This window comes from Hydractinia symbiolongicarpus, chromosome 2 (genome assembly GCF_029227915.1).
Source record: "Hydractinia symbiolongicarpus strain clone_291-10 chromosome 2, HSymV2.1, whole genome shotgun sequence".
Taxonomy (NCBI): Eukaryota; Metazoa; Cnidaria; class Hydrozoa; order Anthoathecata; family Hydractiniidae; genus Hydractinia; species Hydractinia symbiolongicarpus.
The window spans coordinates 17617059-17638295 of NC_079876.1; the positions used below are offsets into that span (position 1 = coordinate 17617059).

The 21237-nt window shown below is 40.6% G+C and overlaps 33 non-coding genes across 33 annotated transcripts; all 33 read left to right on the forward strand.

Annotated features, from left to right (window-relative positions):
• Positions 1-181: 181 nt before the first annotated feature.
• On the forward strand, positions 182-253 carry Trnag-ucc (transfer RNA glycine (anticodon UCC)). Its single transcript has one exon. It is a non-coding gene; the product is annotated as a tRNA-Gly (tRNA).
• Positions 254-459: 206 nt separating this feature from the next.
• Trnag-ucc (transfer RNA glycine (anticodon UCC)) lies at positions 460-531 on the forward strand. Its single transcript has one exon. It is a non-coding gene; the product is annotated as a tRNA-Gly (tRNA).
• A 205-nt stretch (positions 532-736) lies between these two features.
• On the forward strand, positions 737-808 carry Trnag-ucc (transfer RNA glycine (anticodon UCC)). The gene has a single exon. It is a non-coding gene; the product is annotated as a tRNA-Gly (tRNA).
• Positions 809-1567: 759 nt separating this feature from the next.
• On the forward strand, positions 1568-1639 carry Trnag-ucc (transfer RNA glycine (anticodon UCC)). Its single transcript has one exon. It is a non-coding gene; the product is annotated as a tRNA-Gly (tRNA).
• Positions 1640-2674: 1035 nt separating this feature from the next.
• Trnag-ucc (transfer RNA glycine (anticodon UCC)) lies at positions 2675-2746 on the forward strand. Its single transcript has one exon. It is a non-coding gene; the product is annotated as a tRNA-Gly (tRNA).
• Positions 2747-2952: 206 nt separating this feature from the next.
• Trnag-ucc (transfer RNA glycine (anticodon UCC)) lies at positions 2953-3024 on the forward strand. The gene has a single exon. It is a non-coding gene; the product is annotated as a tRNA-Gly (tRNA).
• A 479-nt stretch (positions 3025-3503) lies between these two features.
• On the forward strand, positions 3504-3575 carry Trnag-ucc (transfer RNA glycine (anticodon UCC)). The gene has a single exon. It is a non-coding gene; the product is annotated as a tRNA-Gly (tRNA).
• A 205-nt stretch (positions 3576-3780) lies between these two features.
• Positions 3781-3852, forward strand: Trnag-ucc (transfer RNA glycine (anticodon UCC)). The gene has a single exon. It is a non-coding gene; the product is annotated as a tRNA-Gly (tRNA).
• A 205-nt stretch (positions 3853-4057) lies between these two features.
• Trnag-ucc (transfer RNA glycine (anticodon UCC)) lies at positions 4058-4129 on the forward strand. Its single transcript has one exon. It is a non-coding gene; the product is annotated as a tRNA-Gly (tRNA).
• A 760-nt stretch (positions 4130-4889) lies between these two features.
• Positions 4890-4961, forward strand: Trnag-ucc (transfer RNA glycine (anticodon UCC)). Its single transcript has one exon. It is a non-coding gene; the product is annotated as a tRNA-Gly (tRNA).
• A 205-nt stretch (positions 4962-5166) lies between these two features.
• On the forward strand, positions 5167-5238 carry Trnag-ucc (transfer RNA glycine (anticodon UCC)). The gene has a single exon. It is a non-coding gene; the product is annotated as a tRNA-Gly (tRNA).
• Positions 5239-5700: 462 nt separating this feature from the next.
• Trnag-ucc (transfer RNA glycine (anticodon UCC)) lies at positions 5701-5772 on the forward strand. Its single transcript has one exon. It is a non-coding gene; the product is annotated as a tRNA-Gly (tRNA).
• A 481-nt stretch (positions 5773-6253) lies between these two features.
• On the forward strand, positions 6254-6325 carry Trnag-ucc (transfer RNA glycine (anticodon UCC)). Its single transcript has one exon. It is a non-coding gene; the product is annotated as a tRNA-Gly (tRNA).
• Positions 6326-7636: 1311 nt separating this feature from the next.
• Positions 7637-7708, forward strand: Trnag-ucc (transfer RNA glycine (anticodon UCC)). The gene has a single exon. It is a non-coding gene; the product is annotated as a tRNA-Gly (tRNA).
• Positions 7709-8745: 1037 nt separating this feature from the next.
• Positions 8746-8817, forward strand: Trnag-ucc (transfer RNA glycine (anticodon UCC)). Its single transcript has one exon. It is a non-coding gene; the product is annotated as a tRNA-Gly (tRNA).
• A 481-nt stretch (positions 8818-9298) lies between these two features.
• Trnag-ucc (transfer RNA glycine (anticodon UCC)) lies at positions 9299-9370 on the forward strand. Its single transcript has one exon. It is a non-coding gene; the product is annotated as a tRNA-Gly (tRNA).
• Positions 9371-10681: 1311 nt separating this feature from the next.
• On the forward strand, positions 10682-10753 carry Trnag-ucc (transfer RNA glycine (anticodon UCC)). Its single transcript has one exon. It is a non-coding gene; the product is annotated as a tRNA-Gly (tRNA).
• Positions 10754-11233: 480 nt separating this feature from the next.
• Positions 11234-11305, forward strand: Trnag-ucc (transfer RNA glycine (anticodon UCC)). Its single transcript has one exon. It is a non-coding gene; the product is annotated as a tRNA-Gly (tRNA).
• A 760-nt stretch (positions 11306-12065) lies between these two features.
• On the forward strand, positions 12066-12137 carry Trnag-ucc (transfer RNA glycine (anticodon UCC)). The gene has a single exon. It is a non-coding gene; the product is annotated as a tRNA-Gly (tRNA).
• Positions 12138-12342: 205 nt separating this feature from the next.
• Positions 12343-12414, forward strand: Trnag-ucc (transfer RNA glycine (anticodon UCC)). Its single transcript has one exon. It is a non-coding gene; the product is annotated as a tRNA-Gly (tRNA).
• Positions 12415-13174: 760 nt separating this feature from the next.
• On the forward strand, positions 13175-13246 carry Trnar-ucg (transfer RNA arginine (anticodon UCG)). Its single transcript has one exon. It is a non-coding gene; the product is annotated as a tRNA-Arg (tRNA).
• Positions 13247-14282: 1036 nt separating this feature from the next.
• Positions 14283-14354, forward strand: Trnag-ucc (transfer RNA glycine (anticodon UCC)). The gene has a single exon. It is a non-coding gene; the product is annotated as a tRNA-Gly (tRNA).
• A 759-nt stretch (positions 14355-15113) lies between these two features.
• Trnag-ucc (transfer RNA glycine (anticodon UCC)) lies at positions 15114-15185 on the forward strand. Its single transcript has one exon. It is a non-coding gene; the product is annotated as a tRNA-Gly (tRNA).
• Positions 15186-15945: 760 nt separating this feature from the next.
• Positions 15946-16017, forward strand: Trnag-ucc (transfer RNA glycine (anticodon UCC)). Its single transcript has one exon. It is a non-coding gene; the product is annotated as a tRNA-Gly (tRNA).
• A 483-nt stretch (positions 16018-16500) lies between these two features.
• Trnag-ucc (transfer RNA glycine (anticodon UCC)) lies at positions 16501-16572 on the forward strand. The gene has a single exon. It is a non-coding gene; the product is annotated as a tRNA-Gly (tRNA).
• Positions 16573-17054: 482 nt separating this feature from the next.
• On the forward strand, positions 17055-17126 carry Trnag-ucc (transfer RNA glycine (anticodon UCC)). Its single transcript has one exon. It is a non-coding gene; the product is annotated as a tRNA-Gly (tRNA).
• Positions 17127-17331: 205 nt separating this feature from the next.
• Trnag-ucc (transfer RNA glycine (anticodon UCC)) lies at positions 17332-17403 on the forward strand. Its single transcript has one exon. It is a non-coding gene; the product is annotated as a tRNA-Gly (tRNA).
• A 482-nt stretch (positions 17404-17885) lies between these two features.
• On the forward strand, positions 17886-17957 carry Trnag-ucc (transfer RNA glycine (anticodon UCC)). The gene has a single exon. It is a non-coding gene; the product is annotated as a tRNA-Gly (tRNA).
• A 1036-nt stretch (positions 17958-18993) lies between these two features.
• On the forward strand, positions 18994-19065 carry Trnag-ucc (transfer RNA glycine (anticodon UCC)). The gene has a single exon. It is a non-coding gene; the product is annotated as a tRNA-Gly (tRNA).
• Positions 19066-19549: 484 nt separating this feature from the next.
• On the forward strand, positions 19550-19621 carry Trnag-ucc (transfer RNA glycine (anticodon UCC)). Its single transcript has one exon. It is a non-coding gene; the product is annotated as a tRNA-Gly (tRNA).
• A 481-nt stretch (positions 19622-20102) lies between these two features.
• On the forward strand, positions 20103-20174 carry Trnag-ucc (transfer RNA glycine (anticodon UCC)). The gene has a single exon. It is a non-coding gene; the product is annotated as a tRNA-Gly (tRNA).
• Positions 20175-20380: 206 nt separating this feature from the next.
• Trnag-ucc (transfer RNA glycine (anticodon UCC)) lies at positions 20381-20452 on the forward strand. The gene has a single exon. It is a non-coding gene; the product is annotated as a tRNA-Gly (tRNA).
• A 483-nt stretch (positions 20453-20935) lies between these two features.
• Trnag-ucc (transfer RNA glycine (anticodon UCC)) lies at positions 20936-21007 on the forward strand. Its single transcript has one exon. It is a non-coding gene; the product is annotated as a tRNA-Gly (tRNA).
• Positions 21008-21237: the final 230 nt, after the last annotated feature.

Genomic DNA, 21237 nt, shown 5'->3' on the forward strand with positions numbered 1-21237 from the left:
GTCTATAAATTTCAGTACGTGTCCTTTCTACTTTGAAGGTGATTAGCAGGGCAAATATTGTTTGGACAGTTAATGTTTTCAAGTTGTGAAGACACAAGGGAAATGCATATAATACGAAGGATGCCCTTATTTTGATCGCGAAAGTGCCTTACCTGCAATACCTCCAACAATTCTTCTTTCAGCGTCGGTGGTGTAAATGTTAGCATTGTTGCCTTCCAAGCAATAGATCCGGGTTCGATTCCCGGCCGACGCATTTCGCTGCTAGAGAACATGTTCTAGTCTATTAAATTCAGTACGTGTCGTTTCTACTTTGAAGGTGATTAGCAGGGCAAATATTGTTTGGACAGTTAATGTTTTCAAGTTGTGAAGACACAAGGGAAATGCATATAATACATAGGATGTCCTTACTTTGATCGCAAAAGTACCTTACCTGCAATAACTCCAACAATTCTGCTGTCAGCGTCGGTGGTGTAAAGATTAGCATTGTGGCCTTCCAAGCAATAGATCCGGGTTCGATTCCCGGCCGACGCATTTGGCTGTTAGATTTCTTGTTCTAGTCTATTAAATTCAGTTTTTGTGGTTCCTACTTAAAAGATGATTAGGAGGACAAATTTTTTTTGACACTTATTGTTTTCAAGTTGTGCAGACACAAGGGAAATGCATATAATTCTAAAGATGCCCCCATTTTGATCGCGAAAGTACCTTACCTGTATTAACTCCAACAATACTTCTGTCAGCGTCGGTGGTGTAAAGGTTAGCATTGTTGCCTTCCAAGCCATAGATCCGGGTTCGATTCCCGGCCGACGCTTTTCGCTACTAGATTACATGTTCTAGTCTATTAAATTCTGTACGTGTGGGTTCTCCTTTGAAGATGATTAGGAGTGCAACTTGTTTTTGCCAGAAAATATTTTCAAGTTGTGAAGACACAAGGGAAATGCATATAATACGAAAGATGTCCTTACTTTGATCGCGAAAGTACCTTACCTGCAATAACTCCAACAATTCTGCTGTCAGCGTCGGTGGTGTAAAGATTAGCATTGTGGCCTTCCAAGCAATAGATCTGGGTTCGATTCCCGGCCGACGCATTTGGCTGTTAGATTTCATGTTCTAGTCTGTTAAATTCAGTTTTTGTGGTTCCTACTTAAAAGATGATTAGGAGGACAAATTTTTTTTGACACTTATTGTTTTCAAGTTGTGAAGACACAAGGGAAATGCATATAATTCTAAAGATGCCCTTATTTTGATCGCAAAAGTACCTTACCTGTAATAACTCCAACAATACTTCTGTCAGCGTCGGTGGTGTAAAGGTTAGCATTGTTGGCTTCCAAGCAATAGATCCGGGTTCGTTTCCCGGCAGACGCATTTCGCTACTAGATTACATGTTCTAGTCTATTAAATTCAGTACGTGTCGTTTCTACTTTGAAGATGATTAGGAGGGCAACTTGTTTTTGCCAGGAAATGTTTTTAAGTTGTGAAGACACAAGGGAAATGCATATAATACGAAAGATGTCCTTACTTTGATCGCGAAAGTACTTTACCTGTAATAACTCCAACAATTATCCTGTCAGAGTCGGTGGTGTAAAGGTTAGCATTGTTGCCTTCCAAGCAATAGAACCGGGTTCGATTCCCGGCCGACGCATTTGGCTGCTAGACTACATGTTCTAGTCTATTAAATTCAGTACGTGTCGTTTCTACTTTGAAGGTGATTAGGAGGGCAAATTTTGTTAGGACAGTTAATGTTTTCAAGTTGTGAAAACACAAGGGAAGTGCATATAATACGAAAGATGCCCTTATTTTGATCGCGAAGGTACCTTACCTGCAATAACTTCAACAATTCTGCTGCCACCGGCGGTGGTGTAAAGGTTAGTATTGTTGCCTTCCAAGCAATAGATCCGGTTTCTATTCCGGCCGACCCATTTGGCTGCTTGTTTTGATGTTCTAGTCTATTAAATTTTGTACGTGTGGGTTCTCTTTGAAGATGATTAGGAGGGCAACTTGTTTTTGCCAGAAAATATTTTCAAGTTGTGAAGACACATGGGAAATGCATATAATACGAAAGATGTCCTTACTTTGATCGCGAAAGTACCTTACCTGCAATAACTCCAACAATTCTGCTGTCAGCGTCGGTGGTGTAAAGATTAGCATTGTGGCCTTCCAAGCAATAGATCTGGGTTCGATTCCCGGCCGACGCATTTGGCTGTTAGATTTCATGTTCTAGTCTGTTAAATTCAGTTTTTGTGGTTCCTACTTAAAAGATGATTAGGAGGACAAATTTTTTTTGACACTTATTGTTTTCAAGTTGTGAAGACACAAGGGAAATGCATATAATTCTAAAGATGCCCTTATTTTGATCGCGAAAGTACCTTACCTGTAATAACTCCAACAATACTTCTGTCAGCGTCGGTGGTGTAAAGGTTAGCATTGTTGGCTTCCAAGCAATAGATCCGGGTTCGTTTCCCGGCAGACGCATTTCGCTACTAGATTACATGTTGTAGTCTATTAAAATCAGTACGTGTCGTTTCTACTTTGAAGATGATTAGGAGGGCAACTTGTTTTTGCCAGGAAATGTTTTCAAGTTGTGAAGACACAAGGGAAATGCATATAATACGAAAGATGTCCTTACTTTGATCGCGAAAGTACTTTACCTGTAATAACTCCAACAATTATCCTGTCAGAGTCGGTGGTGTAAAGGTTAGCATTGTTGCCTTCCAAGCAATAGATCCGGGTTCGATTCCCGGCCGACGCATTTGGCTGCTAGACTACATGTTCTAGTCTATTAAATTCAGTACGTGTCGTTTCTACTTTGAAGGTGATAAGGAGGGCAAATTTTGTTAGGACAGTTAATGTTTTCAAGTTGTGAAAACACAAGGGAAGTGCATATAATACGAAAGATGCCCTTATTTTGATCGCGAAGGTACCTTACCTGCAATAACTCCAACAATTCTGCTGTCAGCGTCGGTGGTGTAAAGATTAGCATTGTGGCCTTCCAAGCAATAGATCCGGGTTCGATTCCCGGCCGACGCATTTGGCTGTTAGATTTCATGTTCTAGTTTATTAAATTCAGTTTTTGTTGTTCATACTTAAAAGATGATTAGGAGGACAAATTTTTTTTGACACTTTTTGTTTTCAAGTTGTGAAGACACAAGGGAAATACATATAATTCTAAAGATGCCCTTATTTTGATCGCGAAAGTACCTTACCTGCAATAACTTCAACAATTCTGCTGCCACCGGCGGTGGTGTAAAGGTTGTATTGTTGCCTTCCAAGCAATAGATCCGGTTTCTATTCCGGCCGACCCATTTGGCTGCTTGTTTTGATGTTCTGGTCTATTAAATTGTGTACGTGTGGGTTCTCTTTGAAGATGATTAGGAGGGCAACTTGTTTTTGCCAGAAAATATTTTCAAGTTGTGAAGACACAAGGGAAATGCATATAATTCTAAAGATGCCCTTATTTTGATCGCGAAAGTACCTTACCTGTAATAACTCCAACAATACTTCTGTCAGCGTCGGTGGTGTAAAGGTTAGCATTGTTGCCTTCCAAGCAATAGATCCGGGTTCGATTCCCGGCCGACGCATTTGGCTGTTAGATTTCATGTTCTAGTCTATTAAATTCAGTTTTTGTGGTTCCTACTTTGAAGATGATTAGGAGGGCAACTTGTTTTTGCCAGGAAATGTTTTCAAGTTGTGAAGACACAAGGAAAATGCATATAATACGAAGGATGTCCTCACTTTGATCGCGAAAGTACCTTACCTGCAATAACTCCAACAATACTTTTGTCAGCGTCGGTGGTGTAAAGGTTAGCATTGTTGCCTTCCAAGCAATAGATCCGGGTTCGGTTCCCGGCCGACGCATTTCGCTGCTAGATTACATGTTCTAGTCTGTTAAATTCAGTACCTGTCGTTTCTACTTTGAAGATGATTAGGAGGGCAACTTGTTTTTGCCAGGAAATGTTTTCAAGTTGTGAAGACACAAGGGAAATGCATATAATACGAAAGATGTCCTTACTTTGATCGCGAAAGTACCTTACCTGTAATAACTCCAACAATTATCCTGTCAGCGTCGGTGGTGTAAAGGTTAGCATTGTTGCCTTCCAAGCAATATATCCGGGTTCGATTCCCGGCCGACGCATTTTGCTGCTAGATTACATGTTCTAGTCTGTTAAATTCAGTACGTGTCGTTTATACTTTGAAGGTGATTAGCAGGGCAAATATTGTTTGGACAGTTAATGTTTTCAAGTTGTGAAAACACAAGGGCAGTGCATATAATACGAAAGATGCCCTTATTTTGATCGCGAAAGTACCTTACCTGCAATAACTCCAACAATTCTGCTGCTACCGGCGGTGGTGTAAAGGTTAGTATTGTTGCCTTCCAAGCAATAGATCCGGTTTCGATTCCGGCCGACCCATTTGGCTGCTTGTTTTGATGTTCTAGTCTATTAAATTGTGTACGTGTGGGTTTTCCTTTGAAGATGATTAGGAGGGCAACTTGTTTTTGCCAGAAAATATTTTCAAGTTGTGAAAACACAAGGGAAATGCATATAATACGAAAGATGTCCTTACTTTGATCGCGAAAGTACCTTACCTGCAATAACTCCAACAATTCTGCTGTCAGCGTTGGTGGTGTAAACATTAGCATTGTGGCCTTCCAAGCAATAGATCCGGGTTCGGTTCCCGGCCGACGCATTTCGCTGCTAGATTACATGTTCTAGTCTGTTAAATTCAGTACGTGTCGTTTATACTTTGAAGGTGATTAGCAGGGCAAATATTGTTTGGACAGTTAATGTTTTCAAGTTGTGAAGACACAAGGGAAACGCATATAATTCTAAAGATGCCCTTATTTTGATCGCCAAATTACCTTACCTGCAATAACTCCAACAATTCTGCTGTCAGCGTCGGTGGTGTAAAGGTTAGCATTATTGCCTTCCAAGCAATAGATCCGGGTTCGATTCCCGGCCGACGCATTTCGCTACTAGATTACATGTTTTAGTCTTTTAAATTCAGTACGTGTCGTTTCTACTTTGAAGATGATTAGGAGGGCAACTTGTTTTTGCCAGGAAATGTTTTCAAGTTGTGAAGACACAAGGGAAATGCATATAATACGAAAGATGTCCTTACTTTGATCGCGAAAGTACCTTACCTGCAATAACTCCAACAATTCTGCTGTCAGCGTCGGTGGTGTAAAGATTAGCATTGTGGCCTTCCAAGCAATAGATCCGGGTTCGATTCCCGGCCGACGCATTTGGCTGTTAGATTTCATGTTCTAGTCTATTAAATTCAGTTTTTGTGGTTCCTACTTAAAAGATGATTAGGAGGACAATTTTTTTTTGACACTTATTGTTTTCAAGTTGTGAAGACACAAGGAAAATGCATATAATTCTAAAGATGCCATTATTTTGATTGCGAAAGTGCCTTACCTGTAATAACTCCAACAATTCTTCTGTCAGCGTCGGTGGTGTAAAGGTTGGCATTGTTGCCTTCCAAGCAATAGATCCGCATTTCGCTACTAGATTACATGTTCTAGTCTATTAAATTCAGTACGTGTCGTTCCTACTTTGAAGATGATTAGGAGGGCAACTTGTTTTTGCCAGAAAATGTTTTCAAGTTGTGAAGACACAAGGGAAATGCATATAATACGAAGGATGTCCTCACTTTGATCGCGAAAGTACCTTACCTGCAAAAACTCCAACAATACTTTTGTCAGCGTCGGTGGTGTAAAGGTTAGCATTGTTGCCTTCCAAGCAATAGATCCGGGTTCGGTTCCCGGCCGACGCATTTCGCTGCTAGATTACATGTTCTAGTCTGTTAAATTCAGTACGTGTCGTTTCTACTTTGAAGATGATTAGGAGGGCAACTTGTTTTAGCCAGGAAATGTTTTCAAGTTGTGAAGACACAAGGGAAATGCATATAATACGAAAGATGTCCTTACTTTGTTCGCGAAAGTACCTTACCTGCAATAACTCCAACAATTCTGCTGCCACGAGCGCTGGTGTAAAGGTTAGTATTGTTGCCTTCCATGAAATAGATCCGGTTTCGATTCCAGCCGACCCATTTGGCTGCTTGTTTTGATGTTCTAGTCTATTAAGTTGTGTATGCGTGGGTTATCCTTTGAAGATGATTAGGAGGGCAACATGTTTTTGCCAGAAAATATTTTCAAGTTGTGAAGACACAAGGGAAATGCATATAATACGAAAGATGTCCTTACTTTGATCGCGAAAGTACCTTACCTGCAATAACTCCAACAATTCTGCTGTCAACGTCGGTGGTATAAAGGTTAGCATTATTGCCTTCCAAGCAATAGATCCGGGTTCGATTCCCGGCCGACGCATTTCGCTACTAGATTACATGTTTTAGTCTTTTAAATTCAGTACGTGTCGTTTCTACTTTGAAGATGATTAGGAGGGCAACTTGTTTTTGCCAGGAAATGTTTTCAAGTTGTGAAGACACAAGGGAAATGCATATAATTCTAAAGATGCCCTTATTTTGATCGCGAAAGTGCCTTACCTGTAATAACTCCAACAATTCTTCTGTCAGCGTCGGTGGTGTAAAGGTTAGCATTGTTTCCTTCCAAGCAATAGATTCGGGTTCGATTCCCGGCCGACGCATTTCGCTACTAGATTACATGTTCTAGTCTATTAAATTCAGTACGTGTCGTTTCTACTTTGAAGATGATTAGGAGGGCAACTTGTTTTTGCCAGGAAATGTTTTCAAGTTGTGAAGACACAAGGGAAATGCATATAATACGAAAGATGTCCTTACTTTGATCGCGAAAGTACCTTACCTGCAATAACTCCAACAATTCTGCTGCCACGAGCGGTGGTGTAAAGGTTAGTATTGTTGCCTTCCATGCAATAGATCCGGTTTCGTTTCCGGCCGACCCATTTGGCTGCTTGTTTTGATGTTCTAGTCTATTAAGTTGTGTATGTGTGGGTTATCCTTTGAAGATGATTAGGAGGGCAACATGTTTTTGCCAGAAAATATTTTCAAGTTGTGAAGACACAAGGGAAATGCATATAATACGAAAGATGTCCTTACTTTGATCGCGAAAGTACCTTACCTGCAATGACTGCAACAATTCTGCTGTCAGCGTCGGTGGTGTAAAGGTTGGCATTGTTGCCTTCCAAGCAATAGATTCGGGATCGATTCCCGGCCGACGCATTTCGCTACTAGATTTCATGTTCTAGTCTATTAAATTCAGTACGTGTCGTTTCTACTTTGAAGATGATTAGGAGGGCAACTTGTTTTTGCCAGGAAATGTTTTCAAGTTGTGAAGACACAAGGGAAATGCATATAATACGAAAGATGTCCTTACTTTGATCGCGAAAGTACCTTACCTGCAATAACTCCAACAATTCTGCTGCCACCAGCGGTGGTGTAAAGGTTAGTATTGTTGCCTTCCAAGCAATAGATCCGGTTTCGATTCCGGCCGACCCATTTGGCTGCTTGTTTTGTTGTTCTAGTCTATTAAATTGTGTACGTGTGGCTTATCCTTTGAAGATGATTAGGAGGGCAACTTGTTTTTGCCAGAAAATATTTTCAAGTTGTGAAGACACAAGGGAAATGCATATAATACAAAAGATGTCCTTACTTTTATCGCGAAAGTACCTTACCTGCAATAACTCCAACAATTCTGCTGTCAGCGTCGGTGGTGTAAAGATTAGCATTGTGGCCTTCCAAGCAATAGATCCGGGTTCGATTCCCGGCCGACGCATTTGGCTGTTAGATTTCATTTTTTAGTCTATTAAATTCAGTTTTTTGTGGTTCCTACTTAAAAGATGATTAGGAGGACAAATTTTTTTTGACACTTATTGTTTTCAAGTTGTGAAGACATAAGGGAAATGCATATAATTCTAAAGATGCCCTTATTTTGATCGCGAAAGTACCTTACCTGTAATAACCCCAACAATACTTCTGTCAGCGTCGGTGGTGTAAAGGTTAGCATTGTTGCCTACCAAGCAATAGATCTGGGTTCGATTTCCGGCCGACCCACTTCGCTACTAGATTACATGTTCTAGTCTATTAAATTCAGTACGTGTCGTTTCTACTTTGAAGATGATTAGGAGGGCAACTTGTTTTTGCCAGGCAATGTTTTCAAGTTGTGAAGACACAAGGGAAATGCATATAATACGAAAGATGTCCTTACTTTGATCGCGAAAGTACCTTACCTGCAATACCTCCAACAATTCTGCTGTCAGCGTCGGTGGTGTAAAAGTTATTATTTTTGTCTTCCAAGCAATAGATCCTGGTTCACTTTCCAGTTGACGCATTTGGCAGCTAGATATGATGTTCTAGTCTATTAAATTCTCTACGTGTGGGTTCTCCTTTGAAGATGATTAGGTGGGCAACTTGTTTTTGCCAGCTGATATTTTCAGGTTGTGCAGACACAAGGGAAATGCATGTAATACGAGAGATGTCCTTACTTTGATCGCTAAAATACCTTAGCTGCAATAACTCCAACAATTCTGCTGTCAGCGTCGGTGGTGTAAAGATTAGCAATGTGGCCTTCCAAGTAATAGATCCGGGTTCGATTCCCGGCCGACGCATTTGGCTGTTAGATTTCATGTTCTAGTCTATTAATTTCAGTTTTTGTGGTTCCTACTTAAAAGATGATTAAGAGGACAAATTTTTTTTGACACTTATTGTTTTCAAGTTGTGAAGACACAAGGGAAATACATATAATTCTAAAGATGCCCTTATTTTGATCGCGAAAGTACCTTACCTGTAATAACTCCAACATTTCTTCTGTCAGCGTCGGTGGTGTAAAGGTTAGCATTGTTGCCTTCCAAGCAATAGATCCGGGTTCGGTTCCCGGCTGACGCATTTCGCTGCTAGATTACATGTTCTAGTCTGTTAAATTCAGTACGTGTCGTTTCTACTTTGAAGGTGATTAGCAGGGCAAATATTGTTTGGACAGTTAATCTTTTCAAGTTGTGAAGACACAAGGGAAATACATATAATGCGAAGGATGCCCTTATTTTGATCGCGAAAGTACCTTACCTGCAATAACTCCAACAATTCTGCTGCCAACGGCGGTGGTGTAAGGTTAGGATTGTTGCCTTCCAAGCAATAGATCCGGTTTCGATTCCGGCCGACCCATTTGGCTTCTTGTTTTGATGTTCTAGTCTATTAAATTGTGTACGTGTGGGTTCTCCTTTGAAGATGATTAGGAGGGCAACTTGTTTTTGCCAGAAAATATTTTCAAGTTGTGAAGACACAAGGGAAATGCATATAATACGAAAGATGTCCATACTTTGATCGCGAAAGTACCTTACCTGTAATAACTCCAACAATTCTTCTGTCAGCGTCGGTGGTGTAAAGGTTAGCATTGTTGCCTTCCAAGCAATAGATCCGGGTTCGGTTCCCGGCTGACGCATTTCGCTGCTAGATTACATGTTCTAGTCTGTTAAATTCAGTACGTGTCGTTTCTACTTTAAAGGTGATTAGCAGGGCAAATATTGTTTGGACAGTTAATCTTTTCAAGTTGTGAAGACACAAGGGAAATACATATAATACGAAGGATGCCCTTATTTTGATAGCAAAAGTGCCTTACCTGCAATACCTCCAACAATTCTGCTGTCAGCGTCGGTGGTGTAAAAGTTATTATTTTTGTCTTCCAAGCAATAGATCCTGGTTCACTTTCCAGTTGACGCATTTGGCAGCTAGATATGATGTTCTAGTCTATTAAATTCTGTACGTGTGGGTTCTCCTTTGAAGATGATTAGGTGGGCAACTTGTTTTTGCCAGCTGATGTTTTCAAGTTGTGCAGACACAAGGGAAATGCATGTAATACGAAAGATGTCCTTACTTTGATCGCTAAAATACCTTAGCTGCAATAACTCCAACAATTCTGCTGTCAGCGTCGGTGGTGTAAAGATTAGCATTGTGGCCTTCCAAGTAATAGATCCGGGTTCGATTCCCGGCCGACGCATTTCGCTGCTAGATTACATGTTCTAGTCTATTAAATTCAGTACGTGTCGTTTCTACTTTGAAGATGATTAGGAGGGCAACTTGTTTTTGCCAGGAATGTTTTCAAGTTGTGAAGACAGAAGGGAAATGCATATAATACGAAAGATGTCCTTACTTTGATTGCGAAAGTACCTTACCTGCAATAACTCCAACAATTCTGCTCCCACCGGTGGTGGTGTAAAGGTTGGTATTGCTGCCTTCCAAGCAATAGATTCGGTTTCGATTCCTGCCGACCCATTTGGCTGGTTGTTTTGATGTTCCCGTCTATTAAATTGTGTGCGTGTGGGTTCTCCTTTGAAGATGATTAGGAGGGCAACTTGTTTTTGCCAGAAAATATTTTCAATTGTGAAGACACAAGGGAAATGCATATAATACGAAAGATGTCCCTACTTTGATCACGAAAGTACCTTACCTGCAATAACTCCAACAATTCTGCTGTCAGCGTCAGTGGTGTAAAGATAAGCATTGTGGCCTTCCAAGCAATAGATCCGGGTTCGATTCCCGGCCGACGCATTTGGCTGTTAGATTTCATGTTCTAGTTTATTAAATTCAGTTTTTGTGGTTCCTACTTAAAAGATGATTAGGAGGACAAATTTTTTTTGACACTTATTGTTTTCAAGTTGTGAAGACACAAGGGAAATGCATATAATTCTAAAGATGCCCTTATTTTGATCGCGAAAGTACCTTACCTGTAATAACCCCAACAATACTTCTGTCAGCGTCGGTGGTGTAAAGGTTAGCATTGTTGCCTTCCAAGCAATAGATCTGGGTTCGATTCCCGGCCGACCCACTTCGCTACTAGATTACATGTTCTAGTCTATTAAATTCAGTACGTGTCGTTTCTACTTTGAAGATGATTAGGAGGGCAACTTGTTTTTGCCAGGAAATGTTTTCAAGTTGTGAAGACACAAGGGAAATGCATATAATACGAAAGATGTCCTTACTTTGATCGCGAAAGTACCTTACCTGCAATAACTCCAACAATTCTGCTGCCAACGGCGGTGGTGTAAGGTTAGGATTGTTGCCTTCCAAGCAATAGATCCGGTTTCGATTCCGGCCGACCCATTTGGCTTCTTGTTTTGATGTTCTAGTCTATTAAATTGTGTACGTGTGGGTTCTCCTTTGAAGATGATTAGGAGGGCAACTTGTTTTTGCCAGAAAATATTTTCAAGTTGTGAAGACACAAGGGAAATGCATATAATACGAAAGATGTCCATACTTTGATCGCGAAAGTACCTTACCTGTAATAACTCCAACAATTCTTCTGTCAGCGTCGGTGGTGTAAAGGTTAGCATTGTTGCCTTCCAAGCAATAGATCCGGGTTCGGTTCCCGGCTGACGCATTTCGCTGCTAGATTACATGTTCTAGTCTGTTAAATTCAGTACGTGTCGTTTCTACTTTAAAGGTGATTAGCAGGGCAAATATTGTTTGGACAGTTAATCTTTTCAAGTTGTGAAGACACAAGGGAAATACATATAATACGAAGGATGCCCTTATTTTGATAGCAAAAGTGCCTTACCTGCAATACCTCCAACAATTCTGCTGTCAGCGTCGGTGGTGTAAAAGTTATTATTTTTGTCTTCCAAGCAATAGATCCTGGTTCACTTTCCAGTTGACGCATTTGGCAGCTAGATATGATGTTCTAGTCTATTAAATTCTGTACGTGTGGGTTCTCCTTTGAAGATGATTAGGTGGGCAACTTGTTTTTGCCAGCTGATGTTTTCAAGTTGTGCAGACACATGGGAAATGCATGTAATACGAAAGATGTCCTTACTTTGATCGCTAAAATACCTTAGCTGCAATAACTCCAACAATTCTGCTGTCAGCGTCGGTGGTGTAAAGATTAGCATTGTGGCCTTCCAAGTAATAGATCCGGGTTCGATTCCCGGCCGACGCATTTGGCTGTTAGATTTCATGTTCTAGTCTATTAATTTCAGTTTTTGTGGTTCCTACTTAAAAGATGATTAGGAGGACAAATTTTTTTTGACACTTATTGTTTTCAAGTTGTGAAGACACATGGGAAATACATATAATTCTAAAGATGCCCTTATTTTGATCGCGAAAGTACCTTACCTGTAATAACTCCAACAATACTTCTGTCAGCGTCGGTGGTGTAAAGGTTAGCATTGTTGCCTTCCAAGCAATTGATCCGGGTTCGATTCCCGGCCGACGCATTTGGCTGTTAGATTTCATGTTCTAGTCTATTAAATTCAGTTTTTGTGGTTCCTACTTAACAGATGATTAGGAGGACAAATTTTTTTTGACACTTATTGTTTTCAAGTTGTGAAGACACAAGGGAAATGCATATAATTCTAAAGATGACCTTATTTTGATCGCGAAAGTACCTTACCTGCAATAACTCCAACAATTCTTCTGTCAGCGTCGGTGGTGTAAAGGTTAGCATTGTTGCCTTCCAAGCAATAGATCCGGGTTCGGTTCCCGGCCGACGCATTTCGCTGCTAGATTACATGTTCTAGTCTGTTAAATTCAGTACGTGTCGTTTCTACTTTGAAGGTGATTAGCAGGGCAAATATTGTTTGGACAGTTAATCTTTTCAAGTTGTGAAGACACAAGGGAAATACATATAATACGAAGGATGCCCTTATTTTGATCGCAAAAGTGCCTTATCTGCAATACCTCCAACAATTCTGCTGTCAGCGTCGGTGGTGTAAAAGTTATTATTTTTGTCTTCCAAGCAATAGATCCTGGTTCACTTCCCAGTTGACGCATTTGGCAGCTAGATATGATGTTCTAGTCTATTAAATTCTCTACGTGTGGGTTCTCCTTTGCAGATGATTAGGTGGGCAACTTGTTTTTGCCAGCTGATGTTTTCAAGTTGTGCAGACACAAGGGAAATGCATGTAATACGAAAGATGTCCTTACTTTGATCGCGAAAATACCTTAGCTGCAATAACTCCAACAAATCTGCTGTCAGCGTCGGTGGTGTAAAGATTAGCATTGTGGCCTTCCAAGTAATAGATCCGGGTTCGATTCCCGGCCGACGCATTTGGCTGTTAGATTTCATGTTCTAGTCTATTAATTTCAGTTTTTGTGGTTCCTACTTAAAAGATGATTAGGAGGACAAATTTTTTTTGACACTTATTGTTTTCAAGTTGTGAAGACACAAGGGAAATACATATAATTCTAAAGATGCCCTTATTTTGATCGCGAAAGTACCTTACCTGTAATAACTCCAACAATACTTCTGTCAGCGTCGGTGGTGTAAAGGTTAGCATTGTTGCCTTCGAAGCAATTGATCCGGGTTCGATTCCCGGCTGACGCATTTCGCTACTAGATTACATGTTCTAGTCTATTAAATTCAGTACGTGTCGTTTCTACTTTGAAGATGATTAGGAGGGCAACTTGTTTTTGCCAGGAAATGTTTTCAAGTTGTGAAGACAGAAGGGAAATGCATATAATACGAAAGATGTCCTTACTTTGATCGCGAAAGTACCTTACCTGCAATAACTCCAACACTTCTGCTCCCACCGGTGGTGGTGTAAAGGTTAGTATTGTTGCCTTCCAAGCAATAGATCCGGGTTCGATTCCCGACCGAAGCATTTGGCTGTTAGATTTCATGTTCTAGTCTATTAAATTGTGTACGTGTGGGTTCTCCTTTGAAAATGATTAGGAGGGCAACTTGTTTTTGCCAGAAAATGTTTTCAAGTTGTGAAGACAGAAGGGAAATGCATATAATACGAAAGATGTCCTTACTTTGATCGCGAAAGTGCCTTACATGCAATACCTCCAACAATTCTGCTGTCAGCGTCGGTGGTGTAAAGGTTAGCATTGCGGCCTTCCAAGCAATAGATCCGGGTTCGATTCCCGACCGAAGCATTTGGCTGTTAGATTTCATGTTCTAGTCTATTAAATTGTGTACGTGTGGGTTCTCCTTTGAAAATGATTAGGAGGGCAACTTGTTTTTGCCAGAAAATGTTTTCAAGTTGTGAAGACACAAGGGAAATGCATATAATACGAAAGATGTCCTTACTTTGATCGCGAAAGTACCTTACCTGCAATAACTCCAACAATTCTGCTGTCAGCGTCGGTGGTGTAAATGTTAGCATTGTTGCCTTCCAAGCAATAGATCCGGTTTCGATTCTGGCCGACGCATTTCGCTACTAAATTACATGCTCTAGTCTATTAAATTCAGTACGTGTTGTTTCTACTTTGAAGGTGATTAGGAGGGCAAATTTTGTTTGGGCAGTTAATGTTTTCAAGTTGTAAAGACACAAGGGAAATGCATATAATACGTAAGATGCCCTTATCTTGATCGCGAAAGTACCTTACCTGTAATAACTCCAACAATTCTTCTGTCAGCGTCGGTGGTGTAAAGGTTGGCATTGTTGCCTTCCAAGCAATAGATCCGGGTTCGATTCCCGGCTGACGCATTTCGCTACTAGATTACATGTTCTAGTCTATTAAATTCAGTACGTGTCGTTTCTACTTTGAAGATGATTAGGAGGGCAACTTGTTTTTGCCAGTAAATATTTTCAAGTTGTGAAGACACAAGGGAAATGCATATAATACGAAAGATGTCCTTACTTTGATCGCGAAAGTACCTTACCTGCAATAACTCCAACAATTCTGCTGTTAGCGTCGGTGGTGTAAAGATTAGCATTGTGGCCTTCCAGGCAATAGATCCGGGTTCGATTCCCGGCCGACGCATTTGGCTGCTAGACTACATGTTCCAGTCAATTAAATTGAGTACGTGTCGTTTCTACTTTGAAGGTAATTAGGAAGGCAAATTTTGTTTGGACAGTTAATGTTTTCAAGTTGTGAAAACACAAGGGAAGTGCATATAATACGAAAGATGCCCTTATTTTGATCGCGAAAGTACCTTACCCGCAATAACTCCAACAATTCTGCTGCCACCGGCGGTGGTGTAAAGGTTAGTATTGTCGCCTTCCAAGCAATAGATCCGGTTTCGATTGCGGCCGACCCATTTGGCTGCTTGTTTTGATGTTCTAGTTTATTAAATTGTGTACGTGTGGGTTCTCCTTTGAAGATGATTAGGAGGGCAACTTGTTTTTGCCAGAAAATATTTTCAAGTTGTGAAGACACAAGGGAAATGCATAAAATACGAAAGATGTCCTTACTTTGATCGCGAAAGTACCTTAACTGCAATAACTCCAACAATTCTTTTTTCAGCGTCGGTGGTGTAAAGGTTAGCATTGTTGCCTTCCAAGCAATAGATCCGGGTTCGATTCCCGGCCGATGCATTTCGCTACTAAATAACATGTTCTAGTTTGTTAAATTCAGTAAGTGTCGTTTCTACTTTGAAGGTGATTAGCAGGGCAAATATTGTTTGGACAGTTAATGTTTTCAAGTTGTGAAGACACAAGGGAAATGCATATAATACGAAGGATGCCCTTATTTTGATCGCGAAAGTGCCTTACCTGCAATACCTCCAACAAATCTGCTGTCAGCGTCGGTGGTCTAAAGGTTAGCATTGTTGCCTTCCAAGCAATAGATCCGGGTTCGATTCCCAGACGACGCATTTCGCTACTAGATTACATGTTCTAGGCTATTAAATTCAGTACGTGTCGTTTCTACATTGAAGATGATTAGGAGGGCAACTTGTTTTGCCAGCTAATGTTTTCAAGTTGTGCAGACACAAGGGAAATGCATATAATACGAAAGATGTCCTTACTTTGATCGCGAAAATACCTTACCTGCAATAACTATAACAATTCTGCTGTCAGCGTCGGTGGTGTAAAGATTAGCATTGTGGCCTTCCAAGCAATAGATCCGGGTTCGATTCCCGGCCGATGCATTTCGCTACTAAATTACATGTTCTAGTCTATTAAATTCAGTACGTGTCGTTTCTACTTTGAAGGCGATTAGGAGGGCAAATTTTGTTTGGGCAGTTAATTTTTTCAAGTTGTGAAGACACAAGGGAAATGCATATAATACGTAAGATGCCCTTATTTTGATCGCGAAAATACCTTACCTGCAATAACTCCAACAATTCTGCTGTCAGCGTCGGTGGTGTAAAGATTAGCATTGTGGCCTTCCAAGCAATAGATCCGGGTTCGATTCCCGGCCGACGCATTTCGCTACTATATTACATGTTCTAGTCTGTTAAATTCAGTAAGTGTCGTTTCTACTTTGAAGGTGATTAGCAGGGCAAATATTGTTTGGACAGTTAATGTTTTCAAGTTGTGAAGACACAAGGGAAATGCATATAATACGTAAGATGCCCTTATTTTGATCGCGAAAGTACCTTAGCTGTAATAACTCCAACAATATTTCTGTCAGCGTCGGTGGTGTAAAGGTTAGCATTGTTGCCTTCCAAGCAATAGATCCGGGTTCGATTCCGGCCGACGGATTTCGCTACTAAATTACATGTCCTAGTCTATTAAATTCAGTACGTGTCGTTTCTACTTTAAAGGCGATTAGGAGGGCAAATTTTGTTTGGGCAGTTAATGTTTTCAAGTTGTGAAGACACAAGGGAAATGCATATAATACGTAAGATGCCCTTATTTTGATCGCGGAAATACCTTACCTGCAATAACTCCAACAATTCTGCTGTCCGCGTCGGTGGTGTAAAGATTAGCATTGTGGCCTTCCAAGCAATAGATCCGGGTTCGATTCCCGGCCGACGCATTTCGCTACTATATTACATGTTCTAGTCTGTTAAATTCAGTAAGTGTCGTTTCTACTTTGAAGGTGATTAGCAGGGCAAATATTGTTTGGACAGTTAATGTTTTCAAGTTGTGAAGACACAAGGGAAATGCATATAATACGAAGGATGCCCTTATTTTGATTGCGAAAGTGCCTTACCTGCAATACCTCCAACAATTCTGCTGTCAGCGTCGGTGGTGTAAAGGTTAGCATTGTTGCCTTCCAAGCAATAGATCCGGTTTCGATTCCAGCCGACCCATTTGGCTGCTTGTTTTGATGTTCTAGTCTATTAAATTGTGTACGTGTGGGTTCTCCTTTCAAGATGATTAGGAGGGCAACTTGTTTTTTCCAGAAAATATTTTCAAGTTGTGAAGACACAAGGGAAATGCATATAATACGAAAGATGTCCTTACTTTGATCGCGAAAGTACCTTACCTGCAATAACTCCAACAATTCTTCTGTCAGCGTCGGTGGTGTAAAAGTTAGCATTGTTGCCTTCCAAGCAATAGATCCGGGTTCGATTCCCGGCCGACGCATTTCGCTACTAGATTACATGTTCTAGTCTATTAAATTCAGTACGTGTCGTTTCTACTTTGAAGATGATTAGGAAGGCAACTTGTTTTTGCCAGAAAATATTTTCAAGTTGTGAAGACACAAGGGAAATGCATATAATACGAAAGATGTCCTTACTTTGATCGCGAAAGTACCTTACCTGTAATAACTCCAACAATTCTTCTGTCAGCGTCGGTGGTGTAAAGGTTGGCATTGTTGCCTTCCAAGCAATAGATCAGGGTTCGATTCCCGGCCGACGCATTTCGCTACCAGATTATATGTTCTAGTGTATTAAATTCAGTACGTGTCGTTTCTACTTTGAAGATGATTAGGTGGGCAACTTGTTTTTGCCAGAAAATGTTTTCAAGTTGTGAAGACACAAGGGAAATGCATATAACACGAAAGATGTCCTTATTTTGATCGCGAAAATACCTTACCTGCAATAACTCCAACAATTCTGCTGTCAGCGTCGGTGGTGTAAAGGTTAGCATTGTTGCCTTACAAGCAATAGATCCCGATTCGATTCCCGGTGGACGCATTTGGCCGCTAGATTACATGTTCTAGTCTATTAAATTCCGTACGTGTGGTTTCTGCTTTGAAGGTGATTGGGAGGGCAAATTTTTTTGGACAGTTAATGTTTTCAAGTTGTAAAGACACAAAAGAAATGCATGTAATACGAAAGATGCCCTTATTTTGATCGCGAAAGTACCTTACCTGTAATAACTCCAACAATTATCCTGTCAGCGTCGGTGGTGTAAAGGTTAGCATTGTTGCCTTCCAAGCAATAGATCCGGGTTCGATACCCGGCCGACGCATTTGGCTGCTAGACTACATGTTACAGTCTATTAAATTGAGTACGTGCCGTTTTTACTTTGAAGGTAACTAGGAGGGCAAATTTTGTTTGGACAGTTAATGTTTTCAAGTTGTGAAAACACAAGGGAAGTGCATATAATACGAAAGATGCCCTTATTTTGTTCGCGAAAGTACCTTACCCGCAATAACTCCGACAATTCTGCTGCCACCGGCGGTGGTGTAAATGTTAGTATTGTTGCCTTCCAAGCAATAGATCCGGTTTCGATTCCGGCCGACGCATTTCGCTACTAGATTACATGTTCTAGTCTATTAAATTCAGTACGTGTCGTTTCTACTTTGAAGATGATTAGGAGGGCAACTGGTTTTTGCCAGAAAATGTTTTCCAGTTGTGAAGACACAAGGGAAATGCATATAATACGTAAGATGCCCTTATTTTGATCGCGAAAGTACCTTACCTGCCATAACTCCAACAATTCTGCTGTCAGCGTCGGTGGTGTAAAGGTTGACATTGTTGCCTTCCAAGCAATAGATCCGGGTTCGATTCCAAGCCGACGCATTTGGGTGTTAGATTTCATGTTCTAGTCTATTAAATTCAATTTTTGTGGTTCCTACTTAAAAGATGATTAGGAGGGCAACTTGTTTTTGCCAGCTAATGTTTTCAAGTTGTGCAAACACAAGGGAAATGCATATAATACGAAAGATGTCCTTATTTTGATCGCGAAAGTACCTTACTTGCAATAACTCCAACAATTCTGCTGTCAGCGTCGGTGGTGTAAATGTTAGCATTGTGGCTTTCCAAGCAATAGATCCGGGTTTGATTCCCGGCCGACGCATTTGGCTGTTAGATTTCATGCTCTAGTCTATTAAATTCAGTTTTTGTGGTTCCTACTTAAAAGATGATTAGGAAGACAAATTTTTGTTGACACTTATTGTTTTCAAGTTGTGAAGACACAAGGGAAATGCATATAATTCTAAAGATGCCCTTATTTTGATCGCCAAAGTACCTTACCTGTAATAACTCCAACAATACTTCTGTCAGCGTCGGTGGTGTAAAGGTTAGCATTGTTGCCTTCCAAGCAATAGATCCGTGTTCGATTCCCGGCCGACGCATTTCGCTACAAAATTACATGTTCTAGTCTATTAAATTCAGTACGTGTCGTTTCTACTTTGAAGGTGATTAGGAGGGCGCTAATTTTGTTTGGGCAGTTAATGTTTTCAAGTTGTGAAGACACAAGGGAAATGCATATAATACGTAAGATGCCCTTATTTTGATTGCGAAAGTACCTTACCTGTCATAACTCTAACAATTATGCTGTCAGAGTCGGTGGTGTTAAGGTTGACATTGTTGCCTTCCAAGCAACAGATCCGGGTTTGATTCCCGGTCGACGCATTTGGCTGTTAGATTTCATGTTCTAGTCTATTAAATTCAGTTTTTGTGGTTCTTACTTAAAAGATGATTAGGAGGGCAACTTGTTTTGCCAGCTAATGTTTTCAAGTTGTACAGACACAAGGGAAATGCATATAATACGAAAGATGTCCTTACTTTGATCGCGAAAATACCTTACCTGCAATAACTATAACAATTCTGCTGTCAGCGTCGGTGGTGTAAGGATTAGCATTGTGGCCTTCCAAGCAATAGATCCGGGTTCGATTCCCGGCCGACGCATTTGGCTGTTAGATTTCATGCTCTAGTCTATTAAATTCAGTTTTTGTGGTTCCTACTTAAAAGATGATTAGGAGGGCAACTTGTTTTTGCCAGAAAATGTTTTTAAGTTGTGAAGACACAAGGGAAATGCATATAATACGAAGGATGCCCTTATTTTGATCGCGAAAGTGCCTTACCTGCAATACCTCCAACAATTCTGCTGTCAGCGTCGGTGGTGTAAAGGTTAGCTTTGTTGCCTTCCAAGCAATAGATCCGGTTTCGATTCCGGCCGACCCACTTGGCTGCTTGTTTTGATGTTCTAGTCTATTAAATTGTGTACGTGTGGGTTCTCCTTTAAAGATGATTAGGAGGGCAACTTGTTTTTGCCAGAAAATATTTTCAAGTTGTGAAGACACAAGGGAAATGCATATAATACGAAAGATGTCCTTACTTTGATCGCGAAAGTACCTTACCTGCAATAGCTCCAACAATTCTTCTGTCAGCGTCGGTGGTGTAAAGGTTAGCATTGTTGCCTTCCAAGTATTAGATCCGGGTTCGATTCCCGGCCGACGCATTTCGCTGCTAAATTACATGTTCTAGTCTATTAAATTCAGTACGTGTCGTTTCTACATTGAAGGCGATTAGGAGGGCAAATTTTGTTTGGGCAGTTAATGTTTTCAAGTTGTGAAGACACAAGGTAAATGCATACAATACGTAATATGCCCTTATTTTGATCGCGAAAGTACCTTAGCTGTAATAACTCCAACAATATTTCTGTCAGCGTCGGTGGTGTAAAGGTCAGCATTGTTGCCTTCCAAGCAATAGATCCGGGTTCGATTCCTGGCCGACGCATTTCGCTACTAAATTACATGTTCTAGTCTATTAAATTCAGTACGTGTCGTTTCTACTTTGAAGGCGATTAGGAGGGCAAATTTTGTTTGGGCAGTTAATGTTTTCAAGTTGTGAAGACACAAGGGAAATGCATATAATACGTAAGATGCCCTTCTTTTGATCCCGAAAATACCTTACCTGCAATAACTCCAACAATTCTGCTGTCAGCGTCGGTGGTGTAAAGATTAGCATTGTGGCCTTCCAAGCAATTGATCCGGGTTCGATTCCCGGCCGACGCATTTGGCTGTTAGATTTCATGCTCTAGTCTATTAAATTCAGTTTTTGTGGTTCCTACTTAAATGATGATTAGGAGGGCAACTTTTTATTGCCAGAAAATGTTTTCAAGTTGTGAAGACACAAGGGAAATGCATATAATACGAAGGATGCCCTTATTTTGATTGCAAAAGTGCCTTACCTGCAATACCTCCAACAATTCTGCTGTCAGCGTCGGTGGTGTAAAGGTTAGCATTGTTGCCTTCCAAGCAATAGATCCGGGTTCGATTCCCGGCCGACGCATTTCGCTACTAGATTACATGTTCTAATCTATTAAATTCAGTACGTGTCGTTTCTACTTTGAAGATGATTAGGAGGGCAACTTGTTTTTGCCAGAAAATGTTTTCCAGTTGTGAAGACACAAGGGAAATGCATATAATACGAAGGATGCCCTTATTTTGATTGCGCAAGTGCCTTACCTGCAATACCTCCAACAATTCTGCTGTCAGCGTCGGTGGTGTAAAAGTTATTAT